At 36.7% G+C, this 16,290-nt stretch overlaps 1 non-coding gene across 1 annotated transcript; it reads left to right on the top strand.

Moving 5' to 3' along the window:
• The first annotated feature begins 7,656 nt into the window (after positions 1-7,656).
• Positions 7,657-7,763, top strand: LOC122730242. Its single transcript, XR_006353435.1, has one exon. It is a non-coding gene; the product is annotated as a U6 spliceosomal RNA (small nuclear RNA).
• The last annotated feature ends 8,527 nt before the right edge of the window (positions 7,764-16,290 follow it).

Below are 16,290 nucleotides of genomic sequence, written 5' to 3'. Positions count from 1 at the left end.
AAGTATAACTCAATGAATAAAAATATACTAATTAGTGAGGATCTTAGTCATAGAACTATCCCATAAAATGAAATATATATCAAATTCTGAGAGAATAAAGGAGATTCACACAACTGTGAATTTTGTATGAAAATGTGTAAAAGAGAGTGTGTAAATTAGATGATGGTGCTTGAATAAGGATTGTACTCTGTATGATGTGAGGATGTTTTGTCTGAGTGGATTTTCAGGGTATAGAAAAGGCGCAATCATGCTTGGGGACAGGTTTCTTTCTTCCTTCTGTTTTTCTGTTTGGGCTGCATTATATACTCATTTTTCCTCACCTTGAATTCAGTGCTTATTTCTTCATAATCAACTAACATGTATTTTAAAGCATCTACTATATGGCAAATCTAAATACTTTGTGTACAAAGACAAAAGTGAAATAGTATTTGTCCATATGTTCTGCTGGGTGTGGATGATAAATTCCTTTCTAACAGACTTATCTAAAATGGATGTGTAGATGACAAACTTGTTGAGGTAGGTATCTATTTTATTCATCTTTGTATTTTCATCTAGTGCCTAGCAAAGTTTCCTGAATAGAGTAAGTGCTTCAGTCTTGTTTAACAAATTAATATATGGGGAAAATAGATTTTAGAGAAATGGAATATAGCTAGATGATAGATAGATAGATAGATAGATAGATAGATAGATAGATAGATAGATAGATAGATAGATAGATAGATACTTAACACGTCTTCTATGACCAGGAAAGCAAAAGGAAAAGGAAAGGAAGGAAGATAGATTGTACAATAAATTCAATGATTGGAAAGGAACATAAGGATGGAGAGAGGGAGTGGACCTGGAATTTCATTCCTTGGTCCTGAGAACTCCCAAATTATGAAAGAGACTCCATCAATGTAAGTCAGCACCTCTCTTCTACTTGTATTGTTAAAGAGTTAGAGGGACTTTAGAAGTTAATTAACCAATCAACATGCATTAATTTAATATCTATTACGTGCCAGATACAGTTCTCAGAGCTGGAAGCAAAAAACTAGAATTGAATATTCCTTTCTTTTATGGAATTTACATCTTATCAGGACACAACAAATCCATGGAAAAGTAAATATGAAATGCATGCAATGTAACTACAAAGTAATTGGGGGGGGGGGGCATTTGCATCTATGGTGTTAGTACAGCCCTGATTTGGAAGTGGTACTTCAACTAAATTTTGAAGAAAGCTAGAGATAATGAAGCAGAATGAGAGAATTCATTCCAGGCATGGGGGACAGCAGTCATGCAAAATCGGAGAGACAGGAGATGAAATGTGTTGTAGGAGGAATACCAAGTAGGTCTGTTTGACTGGAATAAGGAATGTGTATAGGGGGATGGGATGTGATATACCTGGGCAAATAGGCTGGAACCAAATTGGCAAGAGCTCTAAATGACAAATTGGGAAGTTTATACTATGTCCTTGAGATAATAGGGGGCACTGGAGTTTATTGAGTGGGTTGAGTTATGACTTAGAAGCATCATTTTGCCAGCTGTGAGGAGGATGAATTGGAAAGGGAAGCATCTTGAGGCAAAGCGCCCAGGCTCTGGGATAAGAACCTAAAATAAGGGTTACCAAGAGTTGATGCATAAGAGAGGTCTTGGAAGTAGAATTACAAAATTTGATAACTGAGATAATCTAATCTGAATTTTATTTTACAAATAAGGAAACTGAGACCCAGATGGGGCAGTTTCTTACCATCTGCCACATCTGTATTAGAGCCAGAATTCAAACAGCTTTTCTTACTCCAACTCTATCGCTCTTTCGTAATGGTGCTGAACATACCCTTCTCTCTTTACTTCAAGAGATTGATCATCTCACTCTTGGCCAGACTTGTCATTGGTACAGGGGAAAAATGAATTTGAAATCTGTTACTACAAGGAGTTAAAAGCGAATTGAAGATAACTGAAAGACACAAATAAGAAAAAGGCATCTAAGTTCCTTCTCTAATGCTAGAGGAAAATGTATATTTGGCGAGCTACCAGTTACATTAAATTTTCTTTCCACTAAGATCAGACAGTGTTGGCTGGAATATCTTTTCTGTCTTTCTGCCAGACTGGTGATTGATTGTACCTCCTTATTAACTAATCAATTTGTGAACTGAACATGGACCAGATTCAATAGGCAAGGGAGGCATGGGCAAGAGAAGATGGCTACCATAATAGAAATGAAATTATTTGGGATAAGATGTGATTTCATTGTAAGCTCTGCTTTCATTAACATTCCTACAGGTCTCTTGGCTCCCCTATTCCTGCTCCACAAGGTAGGTGCTTTGTTTCTTTTAGGACTGAAAAAGCAGACAACAGAACCTCATTAGCCCTGGATTCAATATATTCAGCAAGTATTTGTTAACTCACTACAGTAGAGGGAAGACTATTTCAATTGGATTCACGAGACTCTGAGTCTCCTGGGGTCAAAAACCAATCCCATCACTTACTGCCCAAGACTTTGGGTGAGGTATCCAAATCTCTGAGCCTCAGTTTACTTTTCTGGAAAAAATTTAAGACTATGCTTTCCCAACCTATTATCATAGTGTAACGATTGGAATAACGCCACCTGCTGGATACTTACTGTAGAAGAGTTCTGCCCATGAAGGGAAGGTCTTTGAGGGCAAGACCAGGAGTCAGGAAGTGACGCGGGCTAGTGGGAGGAGGAAGGAAGAGACTGGCGCTCAGTCTCGCTCTCTTTCCTGGGGCCGCTGGCGGAGAAGGGAGCTAGAAATGTGCTCTCCCTTTAATAGATAGGAATCTAGGCCTTTCTCTCTCTTTACCAAATTCTTATTCTCCTTAATAAATGCTTAAAAGTCTAACTCTTGCTAAAGCTTATAATTTATTGGCGACCACTCATTAGATATTTTAGACAGACTAGCTAGAATTTTAGCCCTTAACAGATGGCTGACCACGAAGAGGAAAGGTAAACCTCAGTCTTCTGATCTTCTGGTTGGGTAAGAAATTTCCCCTCCCTCTCCCTTTAACTGCTAAGTACTGGAGTACTGGCTGTGTTTTCCCTTTAAATTTTTTCAAATGGACCTTTTAAACTCCCTAATTACCCTATTTTTGATTTTAGTCTGTTTAACCAGACAAATGGGAGATAAGATCATGTTAATGCTTTGTTTTTGTGGATTTTCTATTTTTCTTTTTATTTTTGTTAAAAGAGCCAGCAACTTACTCATACAAGGAAATATCTCTCCCTCTCCCAACCATGCTTTTTCAGAGAAACCTGAAGAGATTCCTGCAGCTTTTCCCAGTTCTAACACTAATTGTTGCTCTAATTTTGCATGCCTGGAGGCAAAGACCCACCCTCTAGAAGCTTTTAATCCCCTAGCACCTGGAGGCAAAGTGGGGGAAGAGGAATCCAGGCCTGAGTTCAAAATCAAGTCTGATTCAAATTGCGCTGGTCCCTCCCCCCCTCTCCAGACTCCACCCTCTACTCCTCCCATGGCCAAGCCCATTGCTTCCCCGGCCTGGGAAGTCCAGAGATCTAATGCTCATGCGCAACTTTCTCTAACTACATTTGCAGCTTCAGGCTCAGCCCTTCCCCAGCCTGGCTGTGCTTCTGAGACAACTTTAGAAAACCCTTTAAATTCCAGATATGCTCGATTTGTTCATAATTTTGCTAACCTGCTTTTGTCTTTAATTAGTAATCTTATAAAGCGTTTGTATGGTGAAAAGCCCGACAGACAATATAGAGGGGTTAAAGAAGAAAAACTTAAGCTGAATAAGAATGACAATCATCACCATAGTTCAAGACTCCGCTTCTTTTGCCATGGAAGGGTACATATTTTACAGAAATGTAGAAGTAAGCAGCAAGATATTGATATGAGTATTGGGGATTTTAGATATCGGAATCAAAAGTGTTCTAACTTTACTCAGAGTATTAATGTCAGTTCAGAGGTTACATAGGATTTCTATGCCATTACATATACATTTTGAAATTAATGGTATGGGTTTATTTTCATAGAGATTTTCATGCTTTTGAGATTGTGTCTTATACTTAGTTTCTAAAACAAGGAGAATATTTGTAAAAGTTTTTTATAGTCATGTGATCAAGTTTATATTTCATAATACTCATTAATATTAAGTTCATGCTCATTTAGATTTCCTTAGTTTGAATTTCACTGTCTTTTATTGTTCCATGTGTATTTTCTTCTATACATTTATCTAATTTTAAAAAATTGCAAGATGGTTTTGATTTCATAATACAATGTTAATTCTAGGAGTATTGTGCTCCCATGTTCTGAGTTGTTTGTTTTTGTTATTTTTTCTCAACTGATTATTTGATCAAACTCTTCAAAGCATTTCCCTGGCAAATTGGTTGCCATGGCAAGTGTAAATTGATTCTAGAAGTATTATTTTTGATAAGCATATTCAAAAAAAAAGGGGGGAACATTTGTAAAAGTTTTCTTTTTTCAAAAAAAAAAGTTTTCTTTGAGATTCTGTTGTGCTTTAACTTGTATTTAAATATGTTCTGATTTTTCACAAAAGTAATTGTATACTAAGTAAAAAAAAAGGGGTATTATTTGAAATTGTTGCATAATTATATATTGTGTTCTGAGTCAAGATGTATTCACATTTTTTGCAATCATTTATTATCCTCAATTTTTAAATCCATATGAGATTTTAAATTATGGGAATTTATCATTTAAGACATTAATTGCCGTTATTCTGAGTTATCAGATGCCAGTTGGCCAAGATGCCATCCAATCACAAGAGGAATACATGCAAGAGCAGACACTGAACTGTCACATGAGGGGAGACATGCATGAAGTCAAGGTATGGCCAAGGGAACGGCTTTTGACAAATGTTGAGGTTGGATTCTCTTGGTTTAATATTTTATTCTCTTTTTCCCCACAATATTGTACAGATGGCTGGAAGTATTCATCCCACCCATCTCACTTCTACACCTGGCTTCTATGCTCCCTCCTATATGCCTGATGCCATGGACATCTCAATCCCATGCATCTGATTAAGTCTGACTCAGTTTCCTCCAATATGTTTGGTGGCATGGACATATATTCCATCCACCTATTTTAAACCTGGCATACTGCATGGGCAGTATATATTGCTCAAGTGTGGGAATGCTCATATCCCATCATTTCTCTGTTCTTTTATGGTAACCCCCATAATTATCTCAGGTGTCATGATAAATACAGTGTTGAATTTGGCCTTGACACCTGTTACCAATTATATTAGATTTTTTAATTTCTCATAATGGCATGAGGATAATTAGGCAGATGATGCAAAAAGTGATGAAACAAAGATAAAAATTATTTTTAATAATTAATATCGCAGCAATTGTCTTCTCAATTACCCTCCATAAGGGGGGGGGGGACTATAGTAATATTATAATTTTAAAGAATGGTTCAATTTTTGTTTTATTATATGTTTCATGTGTAACAACTAAGATTCTGAATTCCCTTAGACATGTTTTTGAGAACTTTCATTGTTTGATTTGATTATTGACAAAGCTATTTTAAAGTTGTGTTAAGCTCAATTTTGTAGGAAATTTTCCTGGCTGATTACCAGCATCCACACATCAACCCCTGAAAAGACTTCCATTCTACACCTAGAGGACATCTGAGAAAAGACTTTCAGAGACTTTAAATGAACAGTTTTGATTTGTTGTTTTTTTTTCTCTTTCTGTTATAATATACACCATCTGTAACATGTATTCTCTGCAGAGGCCCTCCCTTTGCAAGACTAATGTCAAAGCGTCGGTTCATGAGGACAAAAAAAAAAATCGCCCCTCTGGACAAAACTTTCCTCTCTTCCTTTTCTATATTGTCGTTCACATATTATTAGTTAGCAATAGTTATTATATTCTTTTTACTGTTCCGTCAAGGAAACATTTTGTTTCTTGAGGAACAACAGGGGGGACTGTAACGATTGGAATAACGCCACCTGCTGGATACTTACTGTAGAAGAGTTCTGCCCATGAAGGGAAGGTCTTTGAGGGCAAGACCAGGAGTCAGGAAGTGACGCGGGCTAGTGGGAGGAGGAAGGAAGAGACTGGCGCTCAGTCTCGCTCTCTTTCCTGGGGCCGCTGGCGGAGAAGGGAGCTAGAAATGTGCTCTCCCTTTAATAGATAGGAATCTAGGCCTTTCTCTCTCTTTACCAAATTCTTATTCTCCTTAATAAATGCTTAAAAGTCTAACTCTTGCTAAAGCTTATAATTTATTGGCGACCACTCATTAGATATTTTAGACAGACTAGCTAGAATTTTAGCCCTTAACAATAGAATTGTTTGAGCAAAAGGGAGGTTGTGTAGCACCATAAAAAGAGTAATGAAATTGGAGACTTTAATTTAAATCTTGACTTTGGCATTTAGCCCATGTGATTTTGGACAAGTCACTATAAGCACATCTCTGGGCCTCAATCTCCTTATCTGCAAAATGAAGGGGGTGAAATTAGAAGACTTCTAAATTCGTTTCCAGATTCAAGTACAAGATCCAATAGCATTCAAACCTTAAACAACTATGTAAATGGAAGTTGGTGTTTATTATTCTTATCATTCTTCTCATCATATATTGAAAATAGGATCACCATTAATCACTAAGCATTGTACGATTCTGTCTCACTTTTCTCCAGACAATTCTGAGAGGACCGTTTTATAAGGCTATTTTCTGATCATTTCAAATAAGAAAACCAATGCAGCATCCTATAGAGATAGTCATAGGCAGCTACGTGGTGCAGTGGATAAAGCACTGGCCCTGGATTCAGGAGGCCCTGAGTTCAAATCCGGCCTCAAACACTTGACACTTACTAGCTGTGTGACCCTGGACAAGTCACTTAACCCCCATTGCCCCGCAAAAAAAAAAAATCAATGTGAAAATTTGTTTGGGGCAGCTAGGTGGCGCAGTGGATAGAGCACTAGCCCTGAAGTTAGGAGGACCTGAGTTCAAATCCAGCCTCAGACACTTAACACTTACTAGCTATGTGACTCTAGGCAAATCACTTAACCCTAATTGCCTCACCAAAAAAAAAAATTTTTTTTAAATTAGAGATAGTCATAGAACCTCCATTTGAATATTTCACCATTGTTATAAACCTCTAATTTTCAGAAAGTTCTTAGGTTTGGCCAAAAGCTGACATTTTCTAATTTTTACCCTTTGGTTTTAGCTATAACTTATGGAACATTCCAGAACAAGTGTGTTCAGTCTTCTACATGACAATCTTTTTTTCTTTTTAATGTAAAAAGGCAGCAAATCTACTCTTTGCTATTCAAGTTTTGTATTTTTCAGATTACATAACTTCAGTTTCTTCAATTGTACCCACAAAACATGGCTTCTTTTTTTCTTCTCAACTCTAGTTCACTAATAAGTCAAAGTCTATAAACCTGAATTGAAGACATGTTGTCTATCCAAAGGAAAGATGGGAAAGAGGAATTATTTTCACATCATCTTGATACCATAATTGCATTAACATAACTTCATTGGGGGAGGGAACGGAGAGTCCAGAATAGTTATGATATTGAGATAGGGAACACCTAGTGAGGAAATTCACGCTAGTAGTACAAATTGATTGTTATTAGAGAGGGAAAATAAGAAAAAGGAAAATTCTCTGACATATACTAGATGGCATGGAGGGGAACCTGGACAAGTAAGTCATTTAATTTCTTGAGGAATGTTTGTGCTCAATTTAGCAGCAGTTATACTAAAACCAAGATGATATGAAGAAGATTAATATGACCCCTATGCAAAGATGGCATGCTAATTCATGAAGTCTTTCATATTTTAATTAAATTTTCCTTTTTCTTTTCAAAAAGTATGTTTTTTTAAATTAAGTTCAACAACTTATGTTGAACTGTGACTAACTAGAGATCTTATATATTTCTATATAAATTGATATCAAGCAGAATTTCCCAATTCTGTAATTTGTGTGATGCTTATAAATTTTAAAAATTAAGGACAAGACTTTGCTAAGTTTCATCATTTTGGATTGAGTCCAGCTTTCTGTCCTGTCAAGATAATTTTGAATCTTGATTTAGACATCTAGCTCTCGATGCCTAATTTCATCTGCAAATTTGATGAGTCTGTCTTCTATATCTTCCTGCTAGTGATACTAGAATGTTGAAAAGGATAAAGGAATAATCTTGTTAAAGTTCAAAATAATGCAATAAGCAATTATTAAGCACCTACTGTGTTCAAGGCACCACACTAGTGTTGGAAATACAAAAATAAAATTAAAAATATTTCCTGCTCTGAAAGAACTTAGTTATATTCTAAAAACTGTCCCCATGATAAAATTTGAGCCATCTAATGTCTTTTCTGTAGTCAACCATTTATAGAGCCATCTAGTACAACTATTGCCCACTCCATATTTCACCATATTATCAACTTGGATATTCTGGGATACTTTAGAGAATGCATTGCTGAAATCAACATATAGTATATCTAATTGTATTTTGCTGATATATTGACCCTATAACCATATTGAAAAAAGTCAGTTTAAGTTAACATGAATTTTTCTTTGTGAACTCAAACTATCTCCTAAGGATCATCACATACTTTGCTCATTTTTATCCAATGTTCTATTAGAAATCATCCTTAATTTTTAAGGGCTCGGCATCAAGCTTACTATTCCCTACTTATTAGGGATCTGGCTTAAAAAAACACAATAGGAGGAGTAACTAGGTGGTACAATGGATAAAGTACCAGCCCTGGATTCAGGAGGACCTGAGTTCAAATTCAGCTTCAGACACTTGACACTTACTAGCTGTGTAACCCTGGGCAAGTCACTTAACCCTCATTGCCCTGCAAAAAAAAAAACAAAAACAAAAACAAACAAACAAACAAAAAAAAAGAGACAAACAAACACAATAGGATATCTGTATGTCTTCCACCTAAAGATTGATAGAATTAGAAGATCCCTTGATATAGTTAGTTCCAGGATCCACACTCAGGACCCCTGGCTCTAAATTTAGCATTCTTTCCATTGCACCATACGGTATGTCTGGAAGTATGCCTTTCTCTAAAACATTTACATAAGTGGTCATATTAGTTATATTTGTGGATTTTAGCCAAGTCATAATCAATTTAATATTTGTCCCTTATGATGACAAACACACACACACACACACACACACACACACACAGTAGATTTGAAAAAATCAGATGCCAAGAGAAAAAAAATCAGATACCAAGGAGCAATGGTTTCAACACTTGTGAGTTATTAGGATGGTTGATCATGATAAAAAAAAGAGTTATAATTTTGACCATTTGTCTCATTTTATATGGTCATAAAGATAATAAACTTGAATGGAATTTGTAAAAGACATTTGTGGTGTTCACAAATCACAATTGAACAAATCAAAAACCTGATCACTAATTGCATGTCATGATTTGTCATGTCTCAACTGAATGTTTCCACCATTTCCTATGTTTGTTTCAGCAAGGTATCAAATGATAGAGACATAGAATGGGAATTAGGCCTGCAATTTCATTGGGATCGGAGAACTTCCAGGTAAGGAAACTCTATCAATTCCAATCTATACATTTGAAACAAAGGCAGAGATTTTCCTAGATCACTAAAAGTTTAAGTAACTTGCTTTGTTATTGTTCAATCATTTCCAGTCTTCTCCAACTCTTTGTGACCACTCTTTGGGTTTTCCTATCACCAAGACTGGAGTGGTTTGTCATTTCCTTCTCAGGCTTATTTTACAGATGAGAAAACTGAGGAAAACCATATTAAGTCACTTGCCTAGGGTCACACAGCTAGTAAGTGTCTGAGGATAGCTTCTATCTCAGGAAGATGAATCTTCCTGACTCCAGGTCCAGCACTTATCTGCTGAGTAGGGAGTCTCAAAAACAATATGCTTCAGAAGCAACACTTGAATTCAGGTTTGGGTTTCTTCAAAACTATGCCATGCTGCCATGCCATGGTACATATAATAAAATTCACCAATAATTCACACAAATGAATTGCCTTAACAACAAAAGCTTTAAACAACTAGAGGAAACATTGGGCCAGATAGTAGCAAATTAAGGGTTGGCTGACTTCTATTTAGCAAATATTTACCTGCCTAAAGAAAGTGGGAATTTTTCCACTGGCCATGACCTACCCATATTTTGTCATCATAATCATAGAATTTTGGAACCAGTCAAGATCTCATAGATATTATCCAATTCAATGGGTTCATTTTGTTGAAGAGACCCATAGTAGTTAAATTACTAATATAGTACCAGCTCCTTAAGTATAGAATCTATTTTTCCTTTGTTTTTGTATCCCCAATAACTAACATAGTGCCTGACACATAATAAGCACTTAAAACAAAATTATTGATTTATTCATTGATTGGAGCCCTTGCTTTCTTATTAGGCATTACAAAGAGAGGGGAAAATTTTTAAATAAAAATATGCTTAGCTCTATAAAATCTCTGCTATTATTTTGCAATTAATCAATTTTTTCCCTTTATTTAAAAATAGATGTGGACTGGATTCCCTCAAATATGCATACAAAATATCAGCAACTTCCTGCCTCACCCTGTAGAACTCAATTACATGTTAAACTTGTGCTATTTCTGAGTTCTCAAAATTCTTCTACCTGTCCTGACAAGTAAAATACTTCAGTTTATCCTCACCTTACTAAACCTTTTAAGTTTCACCATGTCTTCCTTAGCCTGTCTACACACTCCATGATATTAATGACTTTGTTGATATCCCTTCTCAAGCTTTGTCTTTTGTTTTTTGTTTGTTTGTTTGTTTTTTATTTTTGCAGGGCAATGAGGGTTAAGTGACTTGCCCAGGGTCACAACGCTAGTAAATGTCAAGTGTCTGAGGCTGGATTTGAACTCAGGTCCTCCAGAATGCAGGGCCGGTACTTTATCCATTGTGCCACCTAGCTGCCCCCTCAAGCTTTGTCTTAAGAGGCAGTGTGGCTTGGTAGAGAGAGTGTTGGACTTGGTTCAAGGTTCCACTGCTTACCAGTTATATGACCTGAGAATGTTATTAAACTTGTCCTATCCTTAGTTTCCTAATCTGTTAAAATGAGGGCACTAGAATCAATGACCTCTAAGTTCTCCTTTAAGCTCTACATGGACGATCTTATAGTCTTTCCAGATGGAAGAATATTAATCCTTTAATTTGTTCACAAATAGAAGCCCTTCCATCCCTTCCTTCCTTCATTTCAGTGCTCCTCTACCGCATTGTCTCTAGCTCTGACATGTCTTTCTTAAGTCACTGGCCCCTCAAATGAATAGACATTCTAGTTATAGATGCATCCTTGGTTGTTATGCTAGCAACTTTTATACCTTATACAGCAAAGTGAATTGGGCTGCAATTCCACTATGCTCCACAGGATGGAGGCCTTATCTCCATGAATGGTACTTCAGTCTGTGCATAGTAGTCTTAGAATTCTGCCCTTTCCAGCTTCTCAGTCAAGTTAGTGTCATCTCCCCAGTGCTTAAGTCATTAGTTAAAGGTCTCACCTCTGTACTACCTGTAACTAGAGCCTTTAAAACATATAGAATAGAGGAAAAACAGGATAAATATGAGAATATTTTTATATATTTCTTTCTTATACCTTTGTACTTTTGTCCAGCCATATTGGCTAATTGTTCTTACTTCATGATGCTCTATAACCCAACTCCATGGTTTGTTGTTTTGTTGATTTGGTTTTTTTTACTTTTAAATTTTATTTTCTGAATCATCACAATACCCACAAGCATTTGAAAAATAGTCATGTGTATTTGTTAAAGACATTGTTTCTTCAGTCTATAGAAAGACTACTTACTTATTTATGGAATTGCATATTGAATCAAAGACCCCTTACAATCCAACTCCATGTTTTTGCACTGGCTGTCACCCATGCCTAGAATGTTCTCCCTCTCCATTGCTGCGTCTCAGAATCCCAGCCTCACTTCAAGCATCAACTCAAATGTCACTTTCTATAGTCCCTCTGATGGCTACTTTCTTCCTCTCTAGGGTTAACTTATATCTACTCTGTATGTGACCTGTATATACCTATTTATGTAAATGGTGCAGGTAGGTAATACAGTGGATAGAGTGCTGATCCTGGAGTCATGACGACATCTTGATGAGTTCAAATCTGGCCTCAGATACTTACTAGCTGTGTGACCCTGGGCAAATCACTTAACCCTGTTGACTCAGTTTCCTCAAGTCTGTAAAATGAGCTGGAGAAGGAAATGGCAAACCACTATAGTATCTTTGCCAAGAAAAACCCAAATGGGGTCACAAAGAGTAAGATTCAAATGAAAAGACTAAACATTAAAAATTCATGTAAATGTCATCTCCTCCATTAGAATTTAAGGTCAGGGACTGCTTGGGCTTTTTCTTTGGATCCCTAGTCCTTAGTGAAGTGACTGGCACATTGTAAGCATTTAATAAATGCTTGTTGATGGATCAATTGTTTGATTGATTGTTCTCACTTTAAAAGCTTATAACAAAACCTAATACATTTGGGAGAATTGAACTTGGAATATTGCCTATTCAATGTTGCCTCCTTAATGTTTCTGTTACCATTAGTTTTGTTTGTGATCATTTGTCAGATTAGAAATACCGAGAAGAAAAAAATGTGTCCATGCAACTATAAAAGAAGACATACATGCATGCATGCATATATACATATGTGGATGTGTATATTATGTTTATATGTTGTGAAAAGCAGTGGGGCTATCTGCCAAGTCAATCATAGGAGTGACAGGGCAGGTAGAGAAGAAATATCTCTAGACCAACTCAACCCAGTTGAGACAGATTTGTGTCTCTGAACTAGTTAGGCTAAGGTGGGGATGGAGGAAGGAGAGGGGTTTATCTGCTATAAAAGGTATGTTTTGGAGTGCCAACTAACAAGTGTACAATAGAACAGGATATAAGCTATGGAAATAGTTCTGACAGGACAGAAGCACAGAAAAATCTGGGAAATGATCTCAAGAGAATGACTTTGGGGCAGCTAGGTGATGCAGTGGATAGAGCACTGGCCCTGGAGTCAGGAGTACCTGAGTTCAAATCTGTCCTTAGACACCTAACATTTACTAGCTGTGTGACCCTGGGCAAGTCACTTAACCCCAATTGCCTCACTAAAAACAAAAAAACAAACAAAAAAAAAGAGAATGACTTTAACAAATCAGGTTAAGAAAATCAGCTAATGGGTCTCAGAATTGTAAGGGTTATTCTAGTCCAGTCTAAATTTGAAGCACAATTACCATCCATGAAATTCCAGTAAATGGTTTTCCAACTTTAATTTAAATATATCTAAGCATGGAGAACTCCCAACCAATAGGCAGCCCAGAGCATTGTTAGATAGCACTTCCTGTTAATTACTTGTATTCTTATGTTGGATCAGGACCCTTCACCCACAGGTGGAAGAGGAAATATATTTACAGAAGCAGCTAAAGTAACTAATGATGACCCAGCCAGCACCCCAAAGGAATTATGCTAACTTCTGTGCTTACCCGTACCCACTTACCTTAGATTGATGTATTGTAAAAGGCTTCATTTCTCCCATCTACCCACACACAGAAACCCATAGTTTCTTAGCATCTGTCAATATACAGAACCAAAAGGTTGACTAGACCAAGCTAGCTTCCTGGGATTTAGCTATGTACACATGAGATTTAGTTTCAACGTTCCAAGTCAAATCAGGAACTGAGAATGGAATCTTTGCCTTTGTTGCTGGAAATCTCCACACCTGACTAGCATAAGTCAAATCAGCTGTGATTCTTGTCTCTCACCCTTATCTCATTATCAAGCCATGCATTTTGTTAACCTATCATAGAATCTCATAGAGCTGAAATGAACTGTAGAGCTCAACCAATACAATCCTCTCTTTTAATAAAAGAAACTGAGAATTATGGAGAATACAAAATTTACCCCAAACCACACAGCCAATTAGTGATACAAACCGAATTTTGATCCAGATCTGCTGTCTCTGTACCTAGTACCTCTCCATTAAACTCAACTGCTCCCTTGCTCCTCTCCTATCCATTTGCATTTTATGGGGGCTGGTCTCTTTCTTCAAAGGAATGATTGTCTAAGAATAGAATTTGAAACTTCAGTGAAAGGTGGTAGAGGAGGAGATTTAATTGGGGGTCAAGACCTTTCCTTAGCTTCCTAAATCAAATTTTCAAAAAAGTTGATCCTTGATGACTACTTTTCAGAATACCTTTCCTTTTTTATGTGGAAATGACAATATACACAGTAGCATAGTATACTCCATTACTTAAATGAAAGTAACACTAAAAGGCAGTCCAACTCAAATTAATTGCATTGACCAATCATGGTCCCAAGGAACAGATCTTTCATCATAGTCAAGAGATAGGGACCATGAGTATATAATGTCCAATAGAGTCTTTTTAAGTTGGTTTTGCTTAACTATTTTTCTTTGTTACAAGGGAGTTTTGTGGGCATAGGGTAGAGTGGGAAACAACTGTAGTGTTTAACAAAAGCATTAATAACAAATTTTGTTTTGTTTTGTTGAAGGGCATTGGGCTAGGAGGTAGAAAGGTCTTATTTTGAAGCCTTGTTCTGGCATTGATTTATAATCTGATTAAGTCCCTAAACTCTCCAAATCTCAGTTTGATCCTCAATAAAATGGACATAATAATTATACTCCTTACCTCATAAGATTGTTGTGAGAAAAGCACTATTCTTTCCATCATCTATCTATCTATCTACCTATCTATCATTTACCTATCTTCTATTTATCTAACATATTGATGGATCTGTATATGTTCTTATATGTATCTGCATTGACCAGAGTCACACAAAAAATGCTGGTATTTAAATCCAAGTCTTCTGAATCTAAACCCAATGTTCCATAATTCTTATTACCTTGGAATTATAGAACATAGATACCCTGCTTTTCTTCCCTTTTTTAAAATCAGGAAATCTCCTATTGTCTTTTGGAGACAGCTAGGTGACACATTGGATAGAGTGCCAGGCCCAAAATAAAGAAGACTTGAATTCAAATCCTACCTCAGACATTTAACTAGTGATATGTCTCTAGTCAAGTCACTTATTTGCCTTAAGTTTCCTTATCTGTAAAATGAGCTGGAGAAGGAAAGTAAAGAGAAGTGAACTATTCTAGGCTCATTGCTAAGAAAACCTCAAATGGGGTCATGAAAAGTTGAACATGACTGAAACAACTCAATAACAAGGGCAACCTATTATTCTATAAAGGTGCTTATCAAAGCAAAAAAGAAGAATCTAATAATGCACTTAAAAGTTAGCTTTGATTGGTTTCCTATCATTCTCATTTTTTCCAGAACCATTCATATTTGGCTGGGGATGAGAAATCAGGGAGGGGGGTTCTTTGGTTAACACCCAACACTAACATATTCTGGCTCAATCCCTGTATGCCTCCTTGAAATAGAGTGGACCACTTACTTATTTAAAGAAATATTCTGATAAGAGAGTGAGTAGCATTGATCAAACCCAGAGCAGTGACTATTTATATGCAGTTCTTTCTGCATTTATTTTCCTTTGTAATCCTTCTAGTCTTTTCTTCTTGTCAAACATTTTTCTTTCTTGCTACTTTTCTTTCTTTCAGTGAAAGCTTCTCTGTGCATGGAGAGAGCTATGTTAGCTGCTACTCCCCCCCACCCACCCCTTACAGACAAACAAATAAATAAAGATGAACAGGAAATCAATTTTTGCTTTTCTCTATGTTTGCAAGAACCAAGAAGGTGACTTCTTCACTTCGCCATCTCCTTCAAGGAGAGGAATTTCCCAGGGATATTTAAAAATACTCTGTTATGCCCCAAGGCTCCCAGAATGACCAGGGAAATAATTATACTGGGAGATTCAGGAATATTACTGTATCTTGAGATACCCAGGCCTTAGCTGGCAATCCACACACAAAGTCTCATAACTCACATTTTATGTAGGCTCTGTTTCTGAGGTCCCTAGCTTGACCTAGACAATCAGTTCATTTTGGCTATCTTGATGATTGATGGGAATCATCAAACCTCAGAAGTAGATTCAACTTTGGAAGTCACTGAGTCCAACCTCCAAACCAATGAAGGGACATTCCTAAAAGGAAATACTTTGTAGTCACTTTGCCTGGAGTGATTTGCTTAAAGAAGAAGCACAAACCCAAAGAGTTTATTTCATTACACTCTGGTGACTCTGACACATGGAGGCATTGTTCTCCCCTTGGAACTGAATTTCCTTCCACCTGACCCCATTCTTTTCTACTTGAATAGTAGACCCTCTGTGACTTTGCAGGCTTCCCATAGGTTCTATAAAAGTAATAACAGTAGGGGAGTAATTAAGCAGATCCCTTGTTGTGTGGGAAAACGGGGTCTTA

Source organism: Dromiciops gliroides, chromosome 5, assembly GCF_019393635.1.
Source record: "Dromiciops gliroides isolate mDroGli1 chromosome 5, mDroGli1.pri, whole genome shotgun sequence".
Classification (NCBI taxonomy): domain Eukaryota; kingdom Metazoa; phylum Chordata; class Mammalia; order Microbiotheria; family Microbiotheriidae; genus Dromiciops; species Dromiciops gliroides.
Note: the sequence above shows the minus strand (reverse complement) of the source record. Positions and strands in the feature narration are given on the sequence as shown.